At 47.7% G+C, this 25,960-nt stretch overlaps 1 protein-coding gene across 7 annotated transcripts in view; it reads right to left on the minus strand.

Moving 5' to 3' along the window:
- Nucleotides 1-25,300, minus strand: part of SPTBN1 (spectrin beta, non-erythrocytic 1) — a 116,118-nt gene extending 90,818 nt beyond the window's left edge. For 2 of the 7 annotated variants that reach the window (XM_071450567.1, XM_071450149.1), the window contains exon 1: nucleotides 24,553-24,692. The gene's annotated coding sequence lies outside the window, so the exon portion shown is untranslated. Of the gene's footprint in view, nucleotides 1-24,069; nucleotides 24,201-24,295; nucleotides 24,423-24,552; nucleotides 24,694-24,897; nucleotides 25,050-25,142 lie in introns of those variants that run through there. The other 5 variants (XM_071450319.1, XM_071450234.1, XM_071450488.1 and 2 more) reach the window with 5 other exon arrangements.
- Nucleotides 25,301-25,960: the final 660 nt, after the last annotated feature.

Here is a 25,960-nt window from a genome sequence, read left to right on the forward strand (position 1 = left end):
TTTACCAATATCAGTTTACATCTGTTGTATTAATTCAAATGAAGAGCTACAGCCAAGTTTGGGGAGGTGGGAAAGGGACTGGAGGCTTTGTGCCACCACTCTGGGACTGGAGTTTCTGTCCCACTTCCCACTCCTAGCAAGGGGAGAAATGATTTCTCACACAGAGATGATGGCCCTGGATTACTTTTAGAAGGAGGGCACCCCTGAGCCTGCCCTTGCTACAGAGCTGCCTGCAGGCCCTGACACACTTCCATCCGGAGCACATTCCTGCTCCTGCAGTGCTCTCCTGAGATGCGATAGCTCTGACCTCCTTACAGGAGGAGGGCTGCCAAGTAAACAGCCCTGGCTCACCAGCCAGCCAACTGCTGTCTCCCCTGCCCTTCTATTTTCCTTCCCCACTCCCACACCCACCCTTCCGAAAGGTCCCAGCCCAATCAAGGGGCGTTCAACCTGCGGATGAGTGGGAGTGAGCCAGAGCCGCTGCCCATCCTCCCTTCCCGCCATCCCTGCGAGCTCCCGTTTCCTTCGCGCAGGGAGGAGGCTGCGATGCCCGCCTGGGTCACGCCGCAGTGCTGAGCCCGAGCCCAGGCACAGGCACAACGAGCCGCAGCCGTGGGAGGCCGAGCACACTCACGGCTTGGCAATCCCGGAGTGTCCCTGAGGGAGAGGGCACAAAAGCAGGGAGTCATGTCAAGCTACCCTGATCTACGCCTAGGCAAACCTCCTCCGTGTTGGAGGGTTTTATGTAAGGGCAGGAAAAGGCTCCATCACTCCCAGCCAAGGAGCAGAAATTGAGGACAGGCTGTGCACAGGCACCTCCTCCCTGCTCGGAGCTGCGGGCCGGGGGAGGCTGCCTGGTGACAACTTCCAGGGAGGAAGAAAGAGACTGAGCCGCTTTGGCTCTGCCCCCAAACTGCAGAACAGCGGTGGGAAACCGCACCCAGGGAGACGCCCAGGGAGAAAAGGATGTTTTGTTGTGGAGGCTTTTGTTCTGGACTCCGTTTATTAGCGAGACTTCGCAGCCAGGCAGGCAGAGCAGGGAAGCAATTTAAAGGGCCAGCCTAGAGTAAATAACCTGCTACGCCATCGGCAGGTTTGGAATCAGCAAACAAACAACAAAAACCAAATTCTGGGGGCAGGAATGGGGAAGGGTTTGCTGACACCCTCCATAAGGCAGCAGGGCTGAAGCAACAGCTGGTTTCAGCAGCTCCAGCACCAAAGCAGGAAAGAGCAGCGCCAAGTCCAGACACGCAGAGACTCTCATTAAGAGACACAAGGCAGCACTAATTACCCCACAGCAATGATCCACCTGCTCCCACACAGGTACCAGAGATTCCTGAGACCTCCCTCGCTGAGAGAGCTCTGCCATAGCCAGAGCTGCTCAATCAGCTCCTGAGATGTGACAAAGCTGGCCTGGTAAAGGAGAATTTTAAAAAGAACTCGGATTTGGACAGTGAGGTGGTCCCAGAGGAGGCACATCAAAGCCTGCTCCAGAAGAAGCACCTCCTGCAGATGCTGGAGCCCAAGCCACAGCCAGGATCATGCAAAGCTTGGCTCTTGCACTGGAATATGTTATGGATTCCAACTGTTCTCTCTTGAATGAAAATAAACCCAGAATAACCAAGAGAATGGGACAACTTTTGCTTTGGGGAGATGGAGACAGTACTTGACTGAGGGAATGCCAGCATTTCTCTGGGTTAGAGCTGGTTGGAAAGTGAGCTGAGAAATGGAGCAGTTTTATACTCAACACCCACTTGAACACAGAGGTGTTAAGAATTGTCCTGCAAATCAGCACAGCCTGCAGCAACGCACATGCACATCTTCAGCTGGGCTAAACCAGAAACATGGCTGAAAGCAGTCTGGAAAAGGATCCCTCCCCAGGAAGAGGGAAATGTCACATGTCACACGAGTAAATCACCAAGTCAGATAGTGTAAGGCACGATTCCATCAGGCTAACAAGATTCCTGGTTCAAGTAACCAAGCACAGCTTGAGCCACAGCTTCCCAAGGAGCAGGAAACGTGTCTCATCCTCCCCGGGGGACACACAACACACATCATCCACTTCTTGGCAAGAGCACCACATCCAAACCAGTCTCCTCTAAATTAAACATTTAATGAGTTAGTGGGCACTGACCAGAGGAATACAACAGGTAAAACTGAGCAGGCTGCCTGCATTTGCCCACATGGAAGTTTTAAATGGACACCAGCTGTTAATTCCTTTCTACATTCTTCACATTTTTTTTGGCCAACTCCCGACAAGACTAACAGAAACCTTTCCCCTCCAACTTTCATCTGATGCATAGATAAAATAGTCAGGCAAGAAAAAGAAATCTATCTCGTGATTGCCTTCATTTAAATGCATGCCTGTAGGTCCTCAGTGCATCCCTGCCCTTTGAGATGGGTTAAAGAGCCTTAATGCCATCTAAATTAAGTCAATTTGTTATTCAGAACATTTGTGAGCAAACAATTTGCATCCTGGGAGGAGAAAGCTCCAGGATGGGCCAGAATGTAAAACCCTGGGAAATAAGATGATAGATGGGAAGAAAAAACCCAAAAAAAGCTATGTCTTAAATAACTCGGGTCAGTATTTTGGTTCTTTGATGTTTCCACTACGGTTGAGTCTTTTCTTTTTTCCTTAATAAATATTTTAGTGCACATCCTTGTGTGCTGATTCATGTGAGATAAGAGATATTTATCATTTTACATATGATAGAGTGATGACTCTTTCCAGGTTTTCCATGTCAGCTTGCTAATCCTTGGAGTGTTGTCTTGTCCACCATCCCCAAGATGTTACTCTCATGTAACACAAATCCTGGCCAGCCCTGATCCCTCCAGCTTGGACCTTGGCTACACAGCAAGCCAAAGGCCTTTACCAGGAGCCAGGGCCATGAAAGGGCTCCTCAATTCCCTGGGGCCAGAGAGGAGCTCAGATGTCATTCACAATTCTGGATTTTCTAAGTAAAACAGGCAAATAAACACACCAATGACATTGGCTCCTCCAGAGCAGCCAACTGTTGTTATTGGCACTTGGATCCAAACAGCTTCTGGCCACACCTAAACACGGCCTGGCTTGCACAGGACCCCGGGAAGGGGAACAAAAAGGGTCCAAAAGCTTTATGGTCCTTTGCATTGACTTCCCAGGGGAATTGTACCAAGCACTGTCACAACAAGGGCTCCAATCAGCTCCTGGAACGGGAGGAAGCAGAGGGAAACACGCTGGAACTGTGTGATCACTCCATGTGCACAGCCCCAAACCTGCCCACAGACCCCACTGCCACAGCTCCCAGGAAGAACCTGCATGAGGCAGTGATATGTAAAATATCTGATTCTTGTTTCATTCTGAGCCGAGCTTCTTGTCTGGGAAATGGATCCCCAGCTGGCACAGCCCCAGCCCAACAGCTGCATTGCTTTTCTACCTCCACAAACACCCGGAAAGTTCGCCAAAGCCCTGTTTGTGCTGGCAGCCAGCCAGCACTTTATTATTATGTACTATTAGTTCATAGTGAGAAATGTGCACTACAGGAAAAAAAAAAGCCCCGAGAAGCTCAGTAATTGGGCACAGATGTTGAAGATTTATGGAGCTGTCCTCACTGGACAGGATCTTACAGATTGTTTCTATCACCTGTTTGCTTTTGGAGTTTTTAATAAGATAACTATGTGTGCTATCCTGGAAGAATATTCCAGAATTCCTCCTTCAAAAACCAATAACTTTTGATCTCTACTTGTCTCCTCTCAGTAACAATCTCTCCTCAGAGTTCCATAAATGCCACTTGATATTCATTTCATATTTAAATACGATCTTGGCTGTTGTTTTCATTAGCCAGCGACTTTCAAATGCAATCAGACAATTTCATTCTTACTTCATGGCCCGGAAAATAAACCTCACACATCATGCCAAGTCCCCAGCAGTTAGAATCCATGATTAAGTCTCTCAGTATTCAAAATACGTGATAATCTTCACCTTTTTTCCTATTTTCTGGCAAACAACATGTGCTCAGCATTTTTGGGGACTGCTGCTTGCCCAGTGCACAGACCTCACTCAGCTTAAGCTGCCTGCAAAAGCATCTCAGTTCCCATCCAGATTTCTGAATCTTGGTCCATTAAATTAATTCTGCAAAATATTTGAAATGTGCAAAGTTCTGCGGCTGACAGCAAACACCATGAAAGTGAAAACACAAGGAAATCACTGGCATTTTTCATAACTGACCTGTAATGGTTTTGCCATTTCAAATTACATCAGGAATGATTTCTTTCCATCAGCACAAAATGGCAAAACAAGGTGCATTTCACTCAGAAATTGTTTTTCCAAGCATTTACAAAGGAGGATAAATCCCAAAAAAAAGATTGTATCTCTGCAAACCAGCATGTGAGACCTCTGAGTTTCTGCTCTGACACCCATCAAGGAGCACCCAGGCTCCCTCCCTCCTCACCCAAGGCACACCTCAATTTGGCTGGATAACCTGACATTGCCCTTCACCTTTCCCACATGTCACAGCTGCTGATAAATTCTTCCTGAAAAATGATTTCATCCTTCCCAACAACGTGGCTTACACAGCACAGATCCTATAAAGGTCAGGACCTGGTTACAGATTTAGACACTCAGTTCCCACCCAAAAAACAGTTAATCGGGTAAATTTGGAGAGTTGGAAACAAATCTATGGAGATTATGTTTTTCCCACAGCTCTAAAATCAACCTTATCGGTCACAATTGTACTTTAAGCTCAAAAAAAGATTTAAAATGTTTTGCTATTCCTGTTTGTATGAGTTCATACAAGATGACTACAGCCTCTACACTGAATGTGGGAGACACCGAAGAGAGCACATGGGTCAGGTGTGTCTGCCTCCCCTTCCTGAAGGGAATTCAGATGGCAAAAAGCACCATGAGGAAAGGACAAGTAGAGAAGTAGAGAAGAGCAGAGAAAAGCTCCATTTCACACCATGTTCTGTCCTGGCCATCAAGCCAACACCTGCCATAAAAAACAACTGCCCATTCTGTCTGGTTTCTTGAGTCACACTCTCTGCATTCAGGGCTTTCTATGGAAAGCCTCCACCTCTCCCTGAATTACAGAAGAGTAAGGCCTGGAATTACCTTGGGTTATGGAAATACATGAAGTAATTCCCACACAGGAAGAAAGAGACATCCTTCACTTGCCATGATCACTTGCCTTGGATCCTGAACAGATTGGGCCTCATGTCAATGTTATCTTATTTCATGTACCCAAATGATTCTTTAATTCAATAAGAACTAAAACATTACCTAGAGAGAATAAGTACAGCAGGGGTGATATGGTTATGAAGGAATGCTTGCAAACAAGTGGTAGAACCTTCTTTAGCTTTCACTTTTTAAAAAGCTCAGATTCTCACAAATTTCAGATTTACACCTGCAGAGTTACAGTAAAAAAAAAAACAACAACCCAACAAAACCCAGAACAGCCCTGGAGCCATTTAGAAAGCGCTAATCCTGATCATTTTCCACCTAATGACTGTTTACTACACAGTCCTTTCAAATGCTTGGCAGCTGTCCAGGTCTTCCTGCTTTTCCTTTCTCCCACCCGTCCTTCCTGCCTGCCATCTTGGGTGAGGACAAACCTCCGGAGGAGAAAGCTTTCTGCTGCCTTCTCAGCCTCTCAAAGCTCCACTCCCTGGGGAAATCCTGAGCCTTCTTTCACTTTCAAGGCAAAACTGAAATCTCCAAGCCTTCAAAGCCTCACCAAATGAGAGCACGGAGCAGAAAAATGAAAACCAACCAGAAAACTTGGGTTTTTTCCAAGGATTTCAAAACCAACATTGGTTTTAAATGAAGTGGGACCAGTTCTGTAATTCTCTGACCCCTAGCAGGAACAGATTTGAGCAGACCCACCCCAGCACTTGTTTCAAATGCCATTCACTGTCACTTGGCATTCCAAGCTGGAACAATTATTTGTGGTCAGATGCTCTCCCTGCTCCAGACCAGCTGTGCTTTGATCTCCTCCTCGTGGCTCCCATGGATCTGGAGGAAGCCAAGCTCCCCTCCTTACCAAAAATGCAGCGTAACAGTTCCTTGGGGAAAGTGCAGCCCCACTGCAGCTCCCAGACCTCACACAGGCCTGGGATGGGACCAGATGTCTCCTGGAACCCTGACCACCATCCTGACCGTGGCTTCCACCCACACACCAGACTCCAGAAGCCCCGGTGAAAGTGAGGAATGAGATGGAAAAGCACAATGGGATTTTTAACTGAAAGGATCAGGTCAGTGCTCTGTCCCTTTTTGATGGAAATTGGGGTAAGACAGGACCTCAACACACAGATTTGAGTGAGGATCGTGGCTGCTCCAGGAATAAAGCAAAAGCATTACCAATCCAACGAGCTACAATTAATATTTTAAATGAAATCAGTCCAGCCCATATTCAAATCAGGTCACCAGTAATTAAAGCATCCTTATTTGGAATGGCAAACCCAGAGAGCGCCTGGATCAGAGCATTTCTCAAAGAGAATATATTAATGGGAGTGTTTGGAAATGCATGATGCACTTGTAAGAGGCTTTAATATAAACCTCAGGATTACACTATGCCAGCTTTTCAATTATTATAGTCTCCATGAAAAGCCAGGCACTGGCAGCAAGAAGTTAAAGCAGACCTTGGGGCCTGGCTTTGCCCTTTCTCTCCCAGAGGATCCCGCTGCTGGTTCCTACTCCTGCACCAGCTGAACAGAAGCACTGAAGGTGGAATTTGAAATACAACATCTCTATTAGTGATGCCATCAATGCCAACACAACACACAAGGGGAAGCCTCATAACTTCACCAGGGAGAGCAAAATCAGCCTCTGTAATTTCTAGAACGATCTGCTTGGTTGGCTCCATCTTAACACTCACCACAGCCCAACTCAGCCATTTTAATTCCTGAATGGCTGGAGTTTGCTTTCCCCTCACATGGCACTGCACAGCAGGCTCAGCTGCCTGGAGACCAGGGATCTCTCCCTGTAAAGCACATGCAAGTGAAGGATGGAGACAAAAAAAACCTGAGAGAGGCTGATGGGAGGTGGTGAGCAGGAGAGCGAGGTAATGTGACTGAATAAGTAAAAATGCAGAATTTTTAGATTGTTCTTGTTCCAAACAGGCATCTCAGGAAAAGCTCAGTGCTCTGGTTCGCTCCAGAGGGTGATGATGAATGCAGGCTGTGACTGTGCTGCTTTAACAGCAGCCCCTGAGAGAAATCTCCCATTCCCAACCATAGGAGTGGCCACTGGAGCCTGGTGTGCAGGGCAGGAGCAGCAGAGCTGAGCCTTTTCCATCAGAGCCTGGGAACCACGTGGACACACAAGTCCTGCTCCCCCCAAGCATCCCTCCTGCAGGCCCACCTGCCCTGGAGCCCCTCTGGGATCTCTGGACCCTGCAAATGTCCCCATTCTCCAAAACCAGGCATGCCCTGTGCAGAAGAGGGAGTTAAACCCAAATCACCACACCCCAAGCCATACATCCATGGCCACAGCCCCCAGCTCTGTTCCAAAAGGAACTTCCTTCTCTCCAACAGCAGCTCCCAGCACAGCAGGCTCTGTAATCCACAAGGACACAGGGCACTGCAGCAGCTTTGGAAAAACATCAAAAGAAAAGGTTACCTGCAAAGCCCAGAGTTTATTTTTGCCCCACTGCAGTGCTGTTCCTTGCACTCCCCCAGCACTTCAAGCTCACACAGACTGGCACAAGGAAGCAGAAAGCAAACCAAGTCCTTTTCAGTATTCCTTTCTGACATTCCACCATCCTAATGCAAGTTCCAGGCAAACAGAGCCTTCCCAAAGTAGCAGAGAACAAACAGAAAACAAGCTCTGGGCAATAGATCAACCTACAGGATCCACTTTGGTGCTTGTCCACCTGCAAGTGCCTGAAGGACAATCCCTTCCCTCAGCTCTTCCACAGGAATTGCTGGGAAGGTGCTGGAGCTGTAAAATCCCTCTGGTCAACCATGACAAAAAGATATTTGTGCTGACCACCACATACTTGTTTATCAAATATATGAGAAAAACTAGCACCAAACATGTTTGCTACCTGAACAAGAAACATGAAGAGAAAAGTATTCCCCTGACCAGAAATTTCAATTTAATCTACCCAGAACAGCCTGTGGAAGGACAGACCCAAACAAGCCATATTTGACACAGATAGATTAGACAGATGGTACAGTGTGGTATAAAGGGGATTTGTTCTTGCTTGACTTTGGCATGGCTGAATTACTTATTAATTGCAGATACACAAGAGTTGTACTGGGTATTTTACAAAGATTTAATGCCTATTAAAACTTCATACCATTCAAAGTTACCATTGGTTCTGTACAACAACAGAGGGGTTGTTTGGCAGCTCAGTTCTGCTGCACACCCTGGGTATAAGCAGCAAAATTACCAGTCCTATGCTATTACAGAAGCTTTGAGCTACCTGTGATTTTAGGGAACTTAGCTGAAAGATGAATAGAAACCCTGATTTAAAATAAAACCTCTGAATTCCTGAAGGCTTCTCAAACATCACAAGGAAAGCACCCTCCTCTGTATTCCTCTGCTCCCTTCCCCAGTAGCTGCTTTGGATTCTTCCAGGATCCTGGTGAAGCACAAGATTTAAAGAAGTTGTTACAGGGAATCCAGGGGGGTGAAATTCAAAACTGGGGCCCATTGAAGCCCGAGTTAATGCCAGGAGCCCGCACATATGGCAGGAACAGCAACACTGAACACTGATTTTAACCAGGCCATTTTCCCTAGAGCTTCTTATCCTTTGGGATCAGCATTTCTGGCACCGAGTGACACCACCCCAGCCCCATCCAGCACTGCAATTCCACAGTCTGGAGCACGCTGAGATGGGGTGGGTTTGTTGTCCTGCGAGCTGTAGCACAGCAAGGCACCTCTCCAAGCTGGCCAAAGGCAGAACAAAGCAGGGTGTGGGTTCCAGGCAGGAGGGGGATCTGGAGAGCAGGAAATTACAGAGAGCCTCAGACATTCTGTGCAGAGCAAGGGCTGCCAGCTCCCACCTCCCCTCTGAGACAGACCCAGCCAGGCACCAGGGCTGGCATTTCACAGGACAAAAATGACTCCTTACTCACAGCCTCCTCCAGGCCAAAGCAGGCATCCATGACCTCATCTCCCACCGGCACAAGGGGAGGGTCTGGGCTCCTGTGGGGAGGTGTCAGTCAGGAGAAACCCAACCACAGACAAATTATCAGCTAAAATAGAACAGCCACTCTCAAGTGTCCAACAGGAGAGTCGGCTGTGCAGGGGAATAAATAAACCAGCAAGGGGACAGACTGTGGGTTTGGGGAAATGGATACTCACATTTTCACTTTACTTCTCTGATGTTAAACCTTTCCCTACTGATTTGTGACTCTGAGTGAGCACAAACAACAGATTAATTAACCACTGCTACTGAGGGGTACGAATTTAGCCTCACCATCACTCCTTTTAGCAACAAAACTGGCAGAAAAATATCAAAAGCAACGTTTTACCTCCAAAGTAATTACTTCTGTAACTCTGTAAGTCTCATTTGGGAAAAAACAGCACTGAGAGCACAGAGCCAATTCCTTACCTGCAGCAAAATGCTGGAAGTTTCATTTTCACAGGTGTTGGACACCAACAACTCCCATCAAAATTAATTTGGTCTCCAATGCTCCAAGCCTGAGGCAAAACTCTGATCTCCCTCCTTTCATTATCCCAAACAGTCAGCCTAGAGCAGCTGTGTCTCTAGCAGGGATTTTGGGATACCTCACCCTGTCCAAGCTTTGGGAAAGCTCACAAGGTCAGAGCAGGGAAAACAGTCATCATCTGCTCTGCAAGTCCAGGGAATACTCACAAAATTTCAACAAAGAAAAAAGTCACACTCATCAGTAGGTTTATTTCAGTGCAAGTGAAACAGGAAAGTGGACACGGCACAAAACAACCTGGAAGGAGCCCTAAGGGCAGCAGGTGGTCACAGGGCTATGCAGGAATTCTCTAGCCCCAGAATGCTGCTATAGGGCTTTGTATGGCCTTTATTTTTCCCCATTTAGGGCTTTTTCCCCAGATCACAGGGCACGTGAGCCCACATCCTACTCCCAGTCTCTGTCCTGGGAATTCTGGTCCCTACCTCAGCCCTTACTGCTTTACTCTGACAAATGAAGACATGGACACATTTGCCTGCAGGAATCCATGCCAAGATTTGGAGAAAAGAGGTTCTGAATCAGCAAAATGAGGGCCATGTTTGAAGCTCTGCAGGAATTACAGCTTGGATTTGCCTGCTCCTCGGGCAGATTTTCTTTCATCAAGACTAGCACAGCTCCCTCTCCTTCCTCCCACTTGGACCTGCTACTAAATTAATCAAGGATGGTTTATGAGCAAGTTGATGACAAGGGATCTGCAATTCAGCCCTGCTGAGAACTGCCAGCCATAAGTCTGAACAACTTCTTTTTCTTTCCCTTTCAGAGCAACGCTCAGCATTCCTCTTGACATAACTTTAAATTTTGCTCACCTTTCCAAAGCTGGTCTGGACTTTGTCAATGAAAAATGAGCACTGAAGCCAAGGTCCCTTAAGATATTCCAGATACTTTTACTTTCATAGCCTCCAAAAGTTATCTGAGAAAACCCAACAGCTGGGCACAGGCTGGCAGGTTCATGAGGACACTGTGATTTGAAAATGAAAATAACTGAATAAAACTGAAGGAGACAAAAATGGGGGGATGCCTGGACTATCCAGAACTGATACAGCTCACCCTTCTCCATCCATAACCCAAATGTAACAGAGGAGAATAAAAATTAACTTATTTGGGAGGCCCGGTAACCTCTGTTATCTCCTGTGAGTGTGCTCTGCCCAGGAAACAATTCCAGCATGCAGAATTTAATCCCTGCAGGATGTTACTGAATTAAAATAATGCACTAACTGCTCACCCCAGCACCAATATGGTGTGAGATGTGTGTCAACATCTCTGTATGTAAAGTGGTTAGTAGGACTCAGGTAAAGGCATCAGGGGGACCCTTGTGGCCTGCAGGGCCATTGTTAGCACACATGGATATTTCACCACCTCAGCATGGCCTTCCAAAGACAAACCGCTCAGTTCTCCCCGGATTGCTAAAGCAAGGGGAACTAAAACTCATTTCTGTGCATTCCTGAGCTAGGACAGCTGCCTTTGGGGTGACAACAGGCACAAGTGCCACACCTGCGGGACCTGATGCAAATCAAAGCTCAGGAATCCTGGCTCCAGTTACAGCAACAAGTGACCTGGACAAATGAAAAACCACTGGCTAATTGAGAGACCCTGACTGTGGTGTTGTGAGGTCCCTGCAGGACGAGGTGAGAGATGAGAATTGACTTCAAGCTCTCAGAAGGCTGATTTATTATATTATTATATTATGATATTATATGATATTATATTAAAAGAGATGATATACTAAAACTATACTAAAGAAAGAGAAAGGATATATCAGAAGGCTACACAAGAATCATAATAAAAACCCATGACAGACCAGAGAGTCTGACACAGCTGAACTGGGATTGGTCATTAAGTAAAAACAATTCACATGGAACCAATCAAAGATGCACCTGCTGGTAAACAACCTCCAGACCACATTCTAAGCAATCAGATAATTATTGTTTACATTTCTTTTCTGAGGCTTCCCAGCTTCTCAGGAGAAAAATCCTGACAAAGGGATTTTTCAGAAAATATCATGGTGACACCAAAGGCCACTGCAAACCAGGGCTGGATCCTGGTGTGTGACCAGCCATGCCATGCCCTCTCCACAGCATGGGGTTTTTCTTGGGGGTGTTTCATCTGTCACTGAAATTTGTGCCCTTTTGGGTTTCCAAGATCTGGGCTCTGTGACCAGAACAGGGTGGCTGGGTGCCAGGAGAGGTAGGAGAGCACACAGGGACCTTCCCTTTCTTAGAGCAGCTCCTAAAGGAGGGCAGAGCTCCAGAGGCAGCTGCTGGGACACGGAGGAGCAGCGTTAGGGCGCTGAAGTGCTACGATCCCAAAGTGATTCCAGACACAGCGACGACACGGAGATTTATCAAGCTCTTCCCTCGCTGCCAGCCTTCTGGCAGCACATGTCCCCACAGCCAAAATGGCATTCCTGCTGGGGGAAATCCAGGACAAGCCTGTTAGGCTATGGATAATACTGTCAGAGACAAAAAGCATTCTGGTTTTGCCTTGTGGGATCCACCTGCTCCAGGATTCTCTCCCAAGAAGACTCCAGCTGTGATGGATGAACATCAGAGGGGTTTCCAGCTGAACACAACTGGTTGAACCCAACTTAAGCTGATAAATGTTAGTGCTGGTCTCCTCCCTACAGAAAGGGGAAAAGGATTTCCTTTCCCTTGGAATTTCTATGGCAAAGAGAGCAGCCCTGCCACCACTCACCTGGACCCACAGGATTATATGGTCAAATTATATTTTCCTTCACCCTTATTTTTGGCTAAACAGTGTTTGCTGAAAGCCTTCCTGGGCTTCATTTCCATGATAAAAGATGGGCATTGTTTGGTTCCCTCCTTGCCTTATAATATCATTAAGATGACTATCAAGCCACATGATAAATCCAGTTTTTCCCCATTAAATCTACAATGGTCATTTCTGTTTGCTTGTACTTTATTTCACCCTAGAGGAAATTGTCTTTTCCAATATGCCTTTTGTTGATGGCAAATGGAAGGAAATTATTTTGCTGAAATGGTATTTTATTATTAAATTTTGCATTAGTTAATGTACAAGAGCATTGGAAGGAGGAGAAAAAAAAAAACACCTGCCTTTCAATTTGTGCATTCTTGAAGCGTGTAGGCTGAGGATATCAGCACTTGGAGCACACACCCCAACTTGCCAAGCCCTTGATCTTCCCACTGAGTTCAATCCTCAGGATGCTCCCACCCTTGTAAGTGGCCTCCCAAAGGCAATTAGTGGCTTGCTGCAATTTGCAGTGCTCCTGCCACAGGCACGGAGCCCACAGGCTGTACCCACAGCCCTGGGAGAGAGGCAGGGCTGCCTCACACCCTCTGCCAGCTGCTCCCCAAATCCCTGTCTGGCAGCCATCAGGGTCAGAGCCTTGTTCTGATGAAACACTCTCAATGCACTTTGCTACTTAAATCCTGGTTTTTCCTCTCGCTTTGCTTCCTCTCTTATTTTCTCCATTTCATTTTGGCTACTCCCCACTTTCTTTTGATCCACTTCCTGCTAATTTCTCTCTCCCACCCACTTGTCCTGTGTGTTCAACAACAACAGCAGATGAGGGGTGAAGACACAGGGGTGAAGAAGCCTCAGCTCAACTCCCACACAGCTCCAGCCTCGGGACTGAGCCTTTGACTCGTTCGATATTCAACTCCTCAGCTGAGAATAAGGAAAGGATTTCTCTGTTCACAGTTATTTTTAACACTGCAGAGAAGGTTTAATATTTGAATATCAGAATTGTAATAGCATTTGCAAGAGGAATGGCCTATTTTTAGCAAAGCACTGGCTTTATGGATGCCTCACAATCACAGCACTGTAATAGGGAGAGGCGACCAAAGAGGAGGCTGTGACACAGCTCTGTGCAAAGGCTTGTTCTTCCCATGCCATTTTGAGTTCTGCATGGAAACAGAGCTGGGGAGACTTACCATAGTCTCCAGCAGAAAACACCATGCACAAAGCACAAAATTCCTAATTATGAAAGCTTTCCAACATCCAGCTGCTAAACCCAGCCAGGTGTCACAGCTAAAACCAGAGCTGGGAGGTCAGCACACACACACACACACACACACAACATCCTTTCTTCCCCATCCCTCAGCAGCCCTTGAAATTAAAAGTCATTAAAAAAACCCTACATCCCAAACTCCCAGCTAAAATTAACCATAGGCTTGTATAAAAATTCCCTCAGCTGCATTTCTTCTGGCCTTTGCCGGGTTTCTGTTTGCTGCAACACTCAAATTACAAAGCCTCCTCCCCCTTGTTGTTGACACCACAACACAGCCCCTGGCCTTCCTTCTAAACCCAGCAACTCAGGAACAAGCCCATGAATTTGGGTTGTTTGGATTCCCCCACCACAAAATGCAACTTTTAAACAACACACTTCCAAACACAATGCTAATCCCATTCCAATCCATCCCCTCCAACTCCATGGAGGATCCCCTGGCTCCCATGGCCACCACCTGCCAACATCAGGAACAGGTTGAGCAAAATAATTCCATACCAACAGAGCCAGGAAAATTCCTCCTTGTCCCTGAGGAGACCTGGGTTCTCTAGCAATAAATCTAGGAAAATGTGCCAAGTGCCAGTCACCAAACACAGGGGCACAGCATTTCCCCAGACATGTCACTTCTGGGAACTGCCTCATCAGTCCCTGTAGGAGAAACTGAAACCCCAGGCAAGGCTGGCATGGTCATTCCACTGACAGAGGAGCTGTTAACAGTACTTCATATAATCATTCTAATTTATGATGATGATGATGATGATGATGATGATGATTATTATTATTATTATTATTATTACTACTATTATCTGTAGTTCATTTGAAGCCTCCCATCATAACACCCTGATTCCCAAACCACCACCCTAGGGAACAGGAAGTTCTCTAGGATGGCAAATCACATCCAAGACTTCTCTGAGGAGCAGCAAAGGGTTTTCCAAGTGATTCTTGGGGAACAGATCCCTGAGGTGCAATATTTCAAGGACCAAGTATCAGCACAAAACCCACGAGCACCTAGAGGCAGAACCCAGCATCCATCCAGCCTCTGACCCCTGACACACCCTGAGGTCCAACTATTAACCACTGACCATGTCCCCAAGTGCCACATCCACAGAGCTTTTATATCCTCCAGGGCAGCTGTGCCAGGGCTGGACAACCCTTTCCATGGAGAAGTTTTCTCTAATATCCAGCCTAAACCTCTCCTGGTACAAACTGAGGTGGTTTCCCCTCTGCAGAGACGTGCAGGCAGCAGGTGATGTCAGTCAAAACCAGAATGGGCAAATTTTTAAAAGGAACAAAGATTTATTTCTCCTGATGACAGCCCAAATGAGAAATCTTCTTAAATTTTAACTTAATCAAGGAAGGAAATGATGCACCAAACATTCCAGTTTGCTACTGAACACTGAGACCAATTCAGAGAAAGAGGAATGGAGTGGTATATTCTAATTACCACACAGGTAATTTCAGTGCTTTGTGTTTGGGGAAAACAAGATTATCATTTGGAACACTGAGACAAGAGACTTGGTCATTTGCAAGGCACAAAGCAAATTCAAAACCTGCTTTGTTGCTCTGGTAATATTTGCATAATAGTTATTTATATGTATGATGAGTGGAGCACAGTTTCAGGACAGTTAGGCAAGGTGAGTTGCCCTGCTCTTTAATCCTCTAATAACATGCTTGGGATGCAATTTGGGAATTCATTCCCCTGTGATGGAGCAGCTGTGCTGCTGCATAGTGACCATTTCTCAATGCTCATCCCCATCAAATTGCACTGGTTTGATCAATGCACAAAGCAGAGCATTAAGAATGCATACAAGGATAATTTTGTGCCTTGTTTTATGTATCTGCATGCCCTTCTAGCTCTCCTTTAGATATGATGGCCAAACTACTAAACACCAGCAAGGAGCTGCATTTATCTCAAAATACACATAAAATTGTAGTGCTAAGTCTGCCACGGGCGCCAATCTAATCAAGTTGGCTGAAAATTCATTTCAGGCCCAGAGCTCTTCCATGGCTCCCTGGATTCCTGCCACAGCTTATGACAACCAGAAGTTAAAACTGCAAACAGCTGTCCTCCTGTTAGAGGCACTCTGGAATAACATGGATGCTGTGCTCAGAAAACTGCCCTAAAGGTGACGCAGGGGTTCATCGCCCCGTGCCAGGAATCCGAGGAACTTTGGGACTCTCTGAACTCTGCAGCAGCTCTGCTGTGCCACTGCAACCCCAAATGATTCATGTTATTTTCTGCTGGTCAGCAGCAGCTGTAGAAACATCCCTCAGCGCTCCGCCTCGGCCTGGAATGCCCATGTGCTCCTCACCTGTCAGCCCTGCTGCAGCCAACACACCATTTGTCTCCACTGGGCTTCTTCCCCACTCCTTCAGGGGAAGGTCCTACAAAGCCTCCAAAGTCCTGCTTTGCTTCAGTGAATATCCAAGCAGGCATCTCCAGATCCCACTCCAGCCCTGCAGCTGATCTTTGCTGCACTTGCTGCAGCAGCGTAATCTCACTCGGGATTTACTCCCTGATTAGGATTACTCAGACTAAAAACACAGCTAGATAAGAGCTGCATGCTCCCTGTCACCTGCCCACGGAGAGGGATCACCACCCCTGACTCCGACATTTTGGGACCTTGTCGCTTGTTTTACAATCTTCACATTTCTAAAATGGTTGTGAAACATAACTGAGCAATACAAAATTATCTCAGATATAGGTTGGGCTCAATGATCTCAAAGATCTTTTCCAACCTAGTTAATTCTGTGATTCTGAGATGTTCTTGCGCAGGTTTCTCTATGAAAAGGATTTAAAACCTCAAGTCCCAGACTGTGATGGTGTAAATGGACACACCAGTGATGTAGTTGTGTAACTTGGCACAAGTGGGGATTCAGATACTTCATTCTCAAGCTTCACAGAGCCAGAAGAATCACAGTACTGCAAAGAAAATGAGCATGGAAGGTCCTTTTTTTCTTACTAAACAGTGAAGAAGCAGTTTTGAGCCTCATTCCTAAGCTGGCAGATAGTACAGACCATTACTGCACCATGGGGACTCGTCTGGGGAAAATATCTTTACTTCTTTGTGGTATATGTTTAATGCAAAGTCACCTTATTCTTGTTTGTCTAGCATACAATGAGAATAGATCTCTAAAAATAACCTACTTCCCCCCTCTTCCAGCTCCTCACGGCAGTTTCACTTATTATTAGCCATTATTCACATCTCTTACATAAACTGCAATTTCTGGAAATTTTTATGCCTCCTGATACAAAACCTGAAAGTGCACAAGGCTGGAGAAGGCAGAGCTCAGTGAAACTCCACTGGATTGCAGTTTTTTACCTCTCTTTCCCTCTTACCTGGGTTTGATGTCATCATGTCCCTCCTTGGAGCAGCAATAAAGCTCCTTTACACACCAGGGCGCTGGGAAGCTGCAAAGCTGGATCAATGGGGCACCTGGGGTCAGGGAATCCCCCGTGGGTACAGGGGTGGGGCTGCTGTGCCACAACCTCTTCCCCAGCCAACCTCAGAGCACAACCACAGCACCCCACTGCATCCTGAGTGCCACTGCTTCTCCTTTTTGAGGAAGCAGAGCCTGGCAGCTGTGGCTGAGTGAGTGTCCTCTCCATGGAGAACCTCAGTGGCACAGGGGATTTGACCCTGCTCTGCTCCCAGTACGATCCCTGTGGATCTGATTCCTGGGGCCAGGGATGGCAGTCCTGCTCCAGGCCTGTTGGGAGTCACACCTCGAGGGGCCCAGGAGCTGAAGTGACACCAGGCTGGCAGTGCCCACCAGAAGTTGGGGGATATTTTCCACAAATGACCTCTAATCCATTTGCCTTTCCAAGAGTGCAGCTCATTGTAAAATCTGCAGGCACCAAGAGGTCACAACTTACAGCACTCCAGACTTTTATGATTCCCTGACAATCCCAGTTTTATTTTCCCTTTCACAGAGCTCCTTGTGCAGGTCCTTGCAGCAGGGCAAACACACTTCCATGGAATGGTTGGTTGGATCCATACTTTCCTCAGGCAGCCTCTCACCAGGGCTAAACAACCACCTGCTGACTCAGGATCACCCAACCTTGCTCCCAACCCAGCTGCCCCCGCACTTTCCTCACACTATCCCATTTAGCAGCCAACTCATCCTCTTTCTGTAAGAAACTAATTCAGGCACCCCAGGTTTAATGTTTAACTGGCTTACGCTAACCACTAAAGCTGCACAATCAGATTCTTCCCTCGACAAATTTGACACGGGGCCGAAAATCAAATTTGCTTCTTTTTCCCCTTAAACAAAACCATCTACGGTCTGCAGTGGTAAACCACTGCTCATTTGAATATCCAAACACTGGCTGTTTGCATCCAGGGGCTGGTGCCAAAAGCCTGTCACCCACAGCCAGCCCAAGCACGTCTGAGGCCGCTGAACTTACTCATCTCTGCCTTGATACTTCCAGACTGTTCAAGGAGAATTTGAAGAGGCTCCTACTGACCTACACTGAGGTAAAACCCATCTCATTTCTCATTCAGGTGACGATGAAGATGATACCAATGGCTTTTCCTGGGCTGGGACTTGTGTGGTTTCACCACAGCTTTTTCCCTCTTACCTGCAGCCAAAGATTTAAGAGGGACATGACTGCTCTCAAAATGTAAATGGAATATATTACCAGAAAAACCCGCCCGAATCCTCAGTCAATAATCCATTTTTAGGAAAGAATTTGTGCGAAAATGAGGTAAGTGATAACTTTGCAGATCTCCTGTTATCCACAGTGCTATTTTAGGGAGAGTGTGACTGCATTGGGCTTGTCGCAGAGTCCTGCTTCCAATCTCCTGGCAGCTCCCCAGCACATTCCAGTATTTAACGCACAAGGCTCGTTGGGATGCAGTCCCACTTATCTCCCAGACACATTGACTAAGACTTTCCCACATAAACTGACCCACCCTTTAGTAGCAAGAGGTCACTCAGTACAATCAGCCTTCAAATGAGGAAAACAATCAGGAAAAGCTTCTCTGATGCCAAAAACACCAACAGAATAAAACACAACAGGCTCCAGTGTTTGTTTTATGAAAACTTGAAAACTGCAAGGCAGATTTTTTGACTTGTGATAATCAGTGTAGCCCCACCAAAGTCAGCCAGACTTCTTTCAGGCTCAGGACCTGGCCTTCTAAAAGCATCTAAAATTGCTATAAGAATACATTACTCTAAAAAAAGGTTAAAAATAAAAAGGTAGCAATTAATCGATTCATCTTTTACTATGATGAAACTGTAGAGAGTTATTCATGGCATTATGCTCCAAAAAAGGTCACAATATTTTACATTACAAAAAAAGAAACAGCTGTTAAATTAACCAGGTTATCTTTATCCCATATGGATCCTACATGACAAAGAATTCCTGTTAACTTATAGAGAACTCTCCTGACTTCTTCACTGCATGATCCAGGCTCTAGCAAAGGGTGATCTACTGGATGATCCTCCTGTATCAAAAACCCAGACTTCTATCAGGCAGATCTAGGCCCAAAGCCCCTTTCCAAAAATTAACTCCAAGCTGCATTCCAGTGTTGCTATAAATGTGTGTGCCACCAGCACCCCAGAGCCACGAGCTATCCACCCCATCTGCAGGGAGTGGTGCAGAAGACCCTGAAACATTTTCATTAAATATTTGTTCACTAAGGGAAAAGTCAGTGAAAGCCTTGACAAGAAAAATCTCACCATTGGTTTAGCTACTGACAAAAGCCAACACCTGGAATGCCCAAATCCAAAACCTGTGAGTGTTCAAATAAATGTATCCATGTTAAATTAGTTCACATACAGCAGGCAGCAACTTTTCCCTTCCAAGCCAAAAAAACAAAAGAGCTACTTGCTATAATTAGCTGGAGCATTTGTGGTGTCTAGCACTAAGCAAAATTGATTTAATGAGTGGGAAAAATCAGCTTTTGGTCCTGGTGCACAACCCCAGAGTGATCAGCTCCACTGTACCCCGGGCTCTGCCCACACTGCCAGAGCTCACCATGCACAGTTCCCTTGCCCTTGCAAACACAAGGCTCCCTTTTATCATGTAAGAACAAAAAGCAGATACCCATGTCATTCTGTAATAAATCAATCCACAGAGCAATAGGATTAATTCAGAACAAAAGGCAGGAACTTACAAAACCAAAAGCTGCAGATCTGGATTACTGCTGGATGGCAGGAAATCCCCACAACTCCTTGAAGAGTAGAAGACCTTGACCACGTTCTTGGTCAAGGTCTGAATCCCACAGCAAAAACTAAAGACTTCCCAATGAAGACTGTAGGTCTGGCTTGGGAAAAATGTCTGCCAGGGATAAAGTGGGTAATCAGTATAACCTTAAAATGTCAGAGCCAGGCTTGGAGAGGAACCTCTGCGTCACCTCGGAGCACCTCCCACCCAGGCCAGCCACTGACGCCTCCAAGGAAGGGGGAAAATGGAAAATCCAACTCCACTATTTTGGGGTGGGGCATGATCCTCCCTGATCTCTGCAGGCACCACTGCAGCCCTGGCCAGGAGATTTTAGCACAGGCATGACCTCAGTGTGATGCTGCTTTCCAAAACCTCAAGGCAAGCTGAAAAAACAAAAGCCAGAACTAAAAGGTGTCTGAAGGAAGGGTCACAAGAGCCACTCCAGCACTTCCTACAGGGAGACTGGACACATGAAGCATAAATGCTTTATTCATTAAGTTGGTTATTTCTAACCCATTATAACCCCATGCCAGTCGCTCATGTGGGTAGTGGGGCACGGCTGGGTGGCTCCAGGTCTGCATCTCTTCCTCTCTGGTCACATCCTAAATCTGGGTCTGCAGCTACATCTCTTCCCAGACCCCACATTTCATGCAGAGTAGCAGCTGCCCATTCCAGGGATCATTCCACGTTGTATTGAGACATGATTAACAAAACCAAACCCAGTGGTCACAGCAATCAAACTGAGCTGTCAGTCAATCCCTATTCCTCTCTTAAAAATAAAATACAAAGACTTTGTTTTTCAAGGCAAGCCCACAGCTTTTCTGATGATTTGCATCTGTGTTTCCTATTCTCACAGAGAAGAAGGAACTGTTTCCTCTGGTGCACAGCCCTGGACATGTGAACAAAACCTGAGATGAAATCCAGGAGCATCATTCCTGAACATTTCACAGATCACAGGCAAATTGCTCAGCAGGTCTGGCTACTTCTCCCAAAAAGGGAACAGCCTATGTTTGGAAAACCAGTCAACAGAAAACCCGCTAAATTTGGAACATTTACCTGTGAACAGTTTGGTGGCAGAGTATTTTTAGCTCTCAGGACAGAGTGTTAATGGCACACCTCTCCTGTTCCAAGGGCACGGGTATGACCAGCGAGGCTATTCCCAGTATCCAACAGGTGTGGGTCAGCATCTGCTGCCACCAGGGCTCCACATGCAGTCAGTGCCTCTTCTGTTCAGTCCCCACTGCCCTCTTGACAGGAAGGGCTGATGAACAAATCAAACCAACTCACCATTTCTTTTTAAAGTTCTAACACTCAGCACTTTGTGGAATAAAGTGGCTGCACAGCAGCGTAAATGTGTTCCTCTGGTGGCAGTGATGACACACCAAAGGGGTTTCTGGTAGGCTAAAACGCATGCATCTTAAAAACAAATACAAGTTTGTGCAATGTAGTAGGAGAGTAAATGCATTAAACAATCAAATAATATATTAAGAGAATAGCAGAAAAGTGAAAAGACATGACAAAGTAAGAACATCCTGAAATTATCACTGTCCAACGAGAAAAAAACCTCACAGAGGAGATGATGAGAAAAATGTTAACAGTGATGAAAACCAATAGCTCAATGTAATCCTCAACCTTAATCTGTCCTTGGGCATAGGGAGATGTACACAATACCCGAGTACAACCTTTATACATTGGTGCATACCTTTCAATAATCACATACATTTCACTGCAAGCAGAAATAACACTTCCAGACATAGCCCCCCCAGCCATAAAATCTGTTATGAACTCAACCCTCACCGAACAACACACATCAAAGCTTTTTTCCATGCAAAACTGGCCTTTTCTGAAGAGGAATAGACAGTAAAAATGTGTCTGGGATTAACAATACATGAAAAAGAAATAAAGTTGGACAAAAGAGAAAAAAAACTGCCCGCTTAAATATATATAGAATTGATCTATGTCACTCTGATCAAGCTGTTTAATAAGTTGGGGTCTACTGGGTGTAAGAAGAATTTTTCTTATGTCTTTCTTTTTTTTAAAAAAAAACATGTAATCTCTCTGAAACCCTTTTTTCATTACAGGAAAAGCTTCCAAAGGTCCAGCTGTAACTGCTGCAACATTGTATTCATGTTCATTAGAAAAACAAATTCACAGCAGATCATTTTAAGAGTAATAATAAAAGGCTGACAAACGAAAACCACATGTGGGTGGGGGGGAAAGAACCCAGCAGTGGGGGAAGCAGGCTCCAAACCAGGCTCTGCAGGACATGGATCCCAATGGATCGCACTCCCCTCAGTGTGGAGCTGCAGCTCCAACCCTTGCTTCTCCACACCAGTGGTATCTGCTCAGAACAATCCAACATGAGATGGTTTCTCAGGTTTAAAGCAAGAGGAGGCAACTGGATTTTCACATTTCACACCTCTAAGCCAGATTCCTGCTGGTTTCACTTGGGAAAACTGCCACGAGCCTCGGCAGAGGTAAGGGTCCAACGTGCTGGCAAACTCCCCAGCTCCATCAGCTGGGAACAGGAGCAGCCCACAGCAGGAGCTGATATGCCAGGAAAGCCCTTATGGCTCCACAGGGCTCCTACCATGGAGCACAGGCCTGCTCTCATCAGGAGTTTCCAGGCAGCACAGGAAAGAGCCTGCACTGCTCTCCTGCACAAGCTCAGCTGAGCCAGAGACATCTGAGGGCAGCTAGTAGCTCCTTGCCCTGACAGGTCACCTGTCTGGCCCCTGGGGCTCCAACACTTCCAGAAGTATTCCTAGAGCCTAGGGAAAGGGCAATCAGGAAGCCTGTAGCCACAGACACCAGCCTGGGCAGGATTTAGTAGCTGACTCATGGCTAATGGGCAATGATAAACTGTTGTACTGGTTGTTCACTTGTGCCCAGATCAGATGACTAAGGAATTTAGGTGCCTATAGAGATTAACAGTCTAAATAACTTTTGCAGTCTGACCCTTAAACATCTGCATAAACAGACTTTCTCCTCTGTGTTCCGTGAAAGATGTCCATGCACTCCTTGCTAATGAAATACAATTATTTTGCAGGCAATCCAACTAACAAATATTTCATCCCGTAACTGACCCACATGAAAAATAAATCCTTAGTCAGGTGACGTAATGCAAACGAGCAATCCAGGCCCATCCAATAAAGGGGGTTGAGCTGATTCCATTTTATAGATGATGAAGGAAAAAGAAAACATCTTTCATAAAATGGTTTGTACTCCCACTCCCCAGGGGCTCCTGGAGCAGCACACAGCAGTATCCTGGGCTCCATATATGCAGCAAGAGGGTTTTGCCCCTCTCTGCCCCACTCCTGTGTGCAGGCAGGGCTCAGTGACACACAGCAATTCCAGAAGCTGCAGGATCCGTGCCACCACCGAGATGAAACAGCATCTCTAACGCTTTTTGCCACATGGCTGCTGCAAGCTCCTATTTATCCCAAAATGCTGCATCCTGCTTTAGTGAGTGTCATTTGCTGCACTTAACCTGCATTACAGAAAAACCCAAAGCAGGTTCTGTTTCAGAACCTGACCTCCTTGATTCCACATTCATAATTCCACACTTATGTTCCTGAAGTAACAAAATATGCATAAAGTAACAAAATATTCCCTATTTTCTTGCCTCTTCAGCACTAGTTGTGACACATGAGCCAGCCCCTCGTCCCTCCTCACAGCCCTACAACCACTGCTAAGTCATGGAGGCATCACTACAGCCATTTCTGTTCTCCCCAGAAACACAGAGGGGGAAAAAAACCAAAAAGCCGCTAAAGGACAAGAACAAATCTTTAAAAATCACATCCCACTGCCATCACCTACCTTCCTAGCCCTTTATACCATTCCATTTTCACTCCTGTCTCTCTCTCCAGAGCCTTCTGAGCATATGCAAGTCCTTCCTCCAGCGGAGCTTTCCTGCAATGGCCTGAGGAGTCGGAGCCTCCCCTGACATTTCCACACGGCTGCTATCTCTCGGAATAAATTCCTCTCCCTGCCCTGCCTCTCTAACCCCGGCTCCGGGGAGCATTGTTCCCCAAGATGCCTGTCAGCACAATGCCGGGCTGCAGGAATTCCAGCCCTTTTCCCGAACTGTTCAATAATCAGGTTTCATAATGCTGGTATCCTGTCAATAAAGGTCGAAGGATGAGCCGAACGCTCCGGATCTTGACAGTTTGTTCCCTCTCCCTGCAATCCTGATCTGGAACATTTAGCATTTATACCTATGGACAATGTGAAGCACAACGTAGAAACACAGATCGCTACTCACCTTTAAACAAGAATGCAATTTCATTCACGATTAAGACATCAACATCACAAATTCAGTGCTCACTCCAGTTCTGTATCATCACTCCAAAAGGAAAAACATCAGCTACTGAATGAAACGTCAGCCCCGGTTGCCATGAACAAGGGTTTTTCAGAGCTGCGGCAGTCTCACAGTCTCTAGCACAAGTCTGCCATTTTTTTTTTTTTTGTTAAATCAGGCCTGTACCCACCTAACAGCCAGAGCCAGCCCCGAGACAACCGAACCAAGCCCACGCGTTGTGCCGCTAACTGCGGGCACCGCGGCACCCGGCGATGGCCGCGCCCGGACCGCCGCGCCCGGACCGCAGCCCCGCAGCCGGAGCTCGGCGGCGTCAGCGCGGCGCTCCCGCACACAAAGCCCCGCAGCGGGCCCGGCTGACAGCGCGCCGCGACCCCCGCGCCGCCCCCCGCGCCCCGCCCCGACCAAGAAAAATAAAGGAGGAATTACATCCGTCTAGCAAGGAATACCGCAGGAGCAGCAGTCGAGCCGGGCTCTCCGCACCGCACCGCGCGGGGCGTGCGGCTGCGCGGCGGAGGCGGCACCGCGGGCGGGGAGGGAGGGAAGGGGAGGGAGGGAAAGGGGCGGCGGCCGCCGCTGCCCCCGGGGACGGGCCGGGGCCGCCGCAGGGCAGGGCAGGGTAGGGCGGGGCGGGGCGGCTCTGACAGCGCCGAGCCCGCTCCGCGCTGATCGGGGCTGCGGAGAGGCTGCGGGCGCCGCCCGCGTTGCGCACACGCACCCGGGAAGAGGGGCCGCCCCCCATCCCCGATCCCGGCTCCCCGCTGCCGGCCCTACCTCGGCGCTGCCCGGGCGGCGGCCCCGCGCTGTGCGGAGGGAGCGGCGGTACCCGCAGCCCGCGCGGCGCTGCGTGAGCCCCCGAGCCCCGCCCGGCGCGGAGCGGAGCGGGGACAGCGCGGGGGGCGGGGACAGCGCGGGAGGAGCCCCCGCCCCGCGCCCCGGCCCTGCGGCGGCCCTGCGGCGCGGGGGGCTCGGCACGGCTCGGCACGGCCCGGCCCGCAGCGCTCCGGGCGCATCCTCACCTGCTGCTGCTGCTGCTGCTCCTGCCGCTGCTGCTGCCCGGGCCTGCCCTGTGCTCACGCCAGGTCTTCCCCCTCCGCCGGCCCTCGCTCGCAGCCCTCCGTGGGTGTTATCCAGCCACTCCCGGCTCCCCTTCCCTTCTCTTACATTTATTTGGTTATTGGGTCTCTCCAGCCTCCTTGCTCCTCCTCCTCTGACACTCTCTCCTATCGCAAAGACAATATTGGCTCGCCCCCAGCATCCATTTCCTCTAGTGCTGCTCTCCCTCCCGCTGCTCTGTCATTCCTAGTGGAAACCCCATCCCGGGTTTGACTTCCTCCACTGCAGTCATCCTCTCCTGCTGCTCCAGCCCTGCCACCTTCCCACGTAAACAGCCTCCCTTTGCCAGTGCAACCCAACCCCTGGAACCCAGGTCCAGCTGCCTTTGTGCCACACTTTCCCTTTTCCTCCTTTCCTGGGTAGGATTTTTGCCTGTCTTTCCAGAGAAAACTGCTGTCCCACCACCAGTGCACCTTTCCTCCTTTCCTCTCTTCCACAGCCAAGGTCAGAGGCAGACACTGCTGCTTCAGGTTTTCTTTTCTAGTCCTGGCCTCCCTGCTTCCCTCCCTGTCCTCACGCCCATGCTCCTTCCCTCCTGTCCACTCTCCCTCCCCTCTCACTTGCAGTACAGCTATGGATCAGTGCTATCCATGTCTTTTATCAAAAAATCAACAAACCACTCTTGGATTCATTTGGCTCCTTGGTTACCACTCCCTTTTCTCCTGCTCTTCATCCCTGCACTCACTGCTATTTAACTGCTGTCTGGAGTTCCTCTCCTCTG

The sequence above is a fragment of the Agelaius tricolor genome, unplaced genomic scaffold (assembly GCF_023055355.1).
Source record: "Agelaius tricolor isolate 1412-34295 unplaced genomic scaffold, bAgeTri1.0.p SCAF_1, whole genome shotgun sequence".
Lineage (NCBI taxonomy): Eukaryota > Metazoa > Chordata > Aves > Passeriformes > Icteridae > Agelaius > Agelaius tricolor.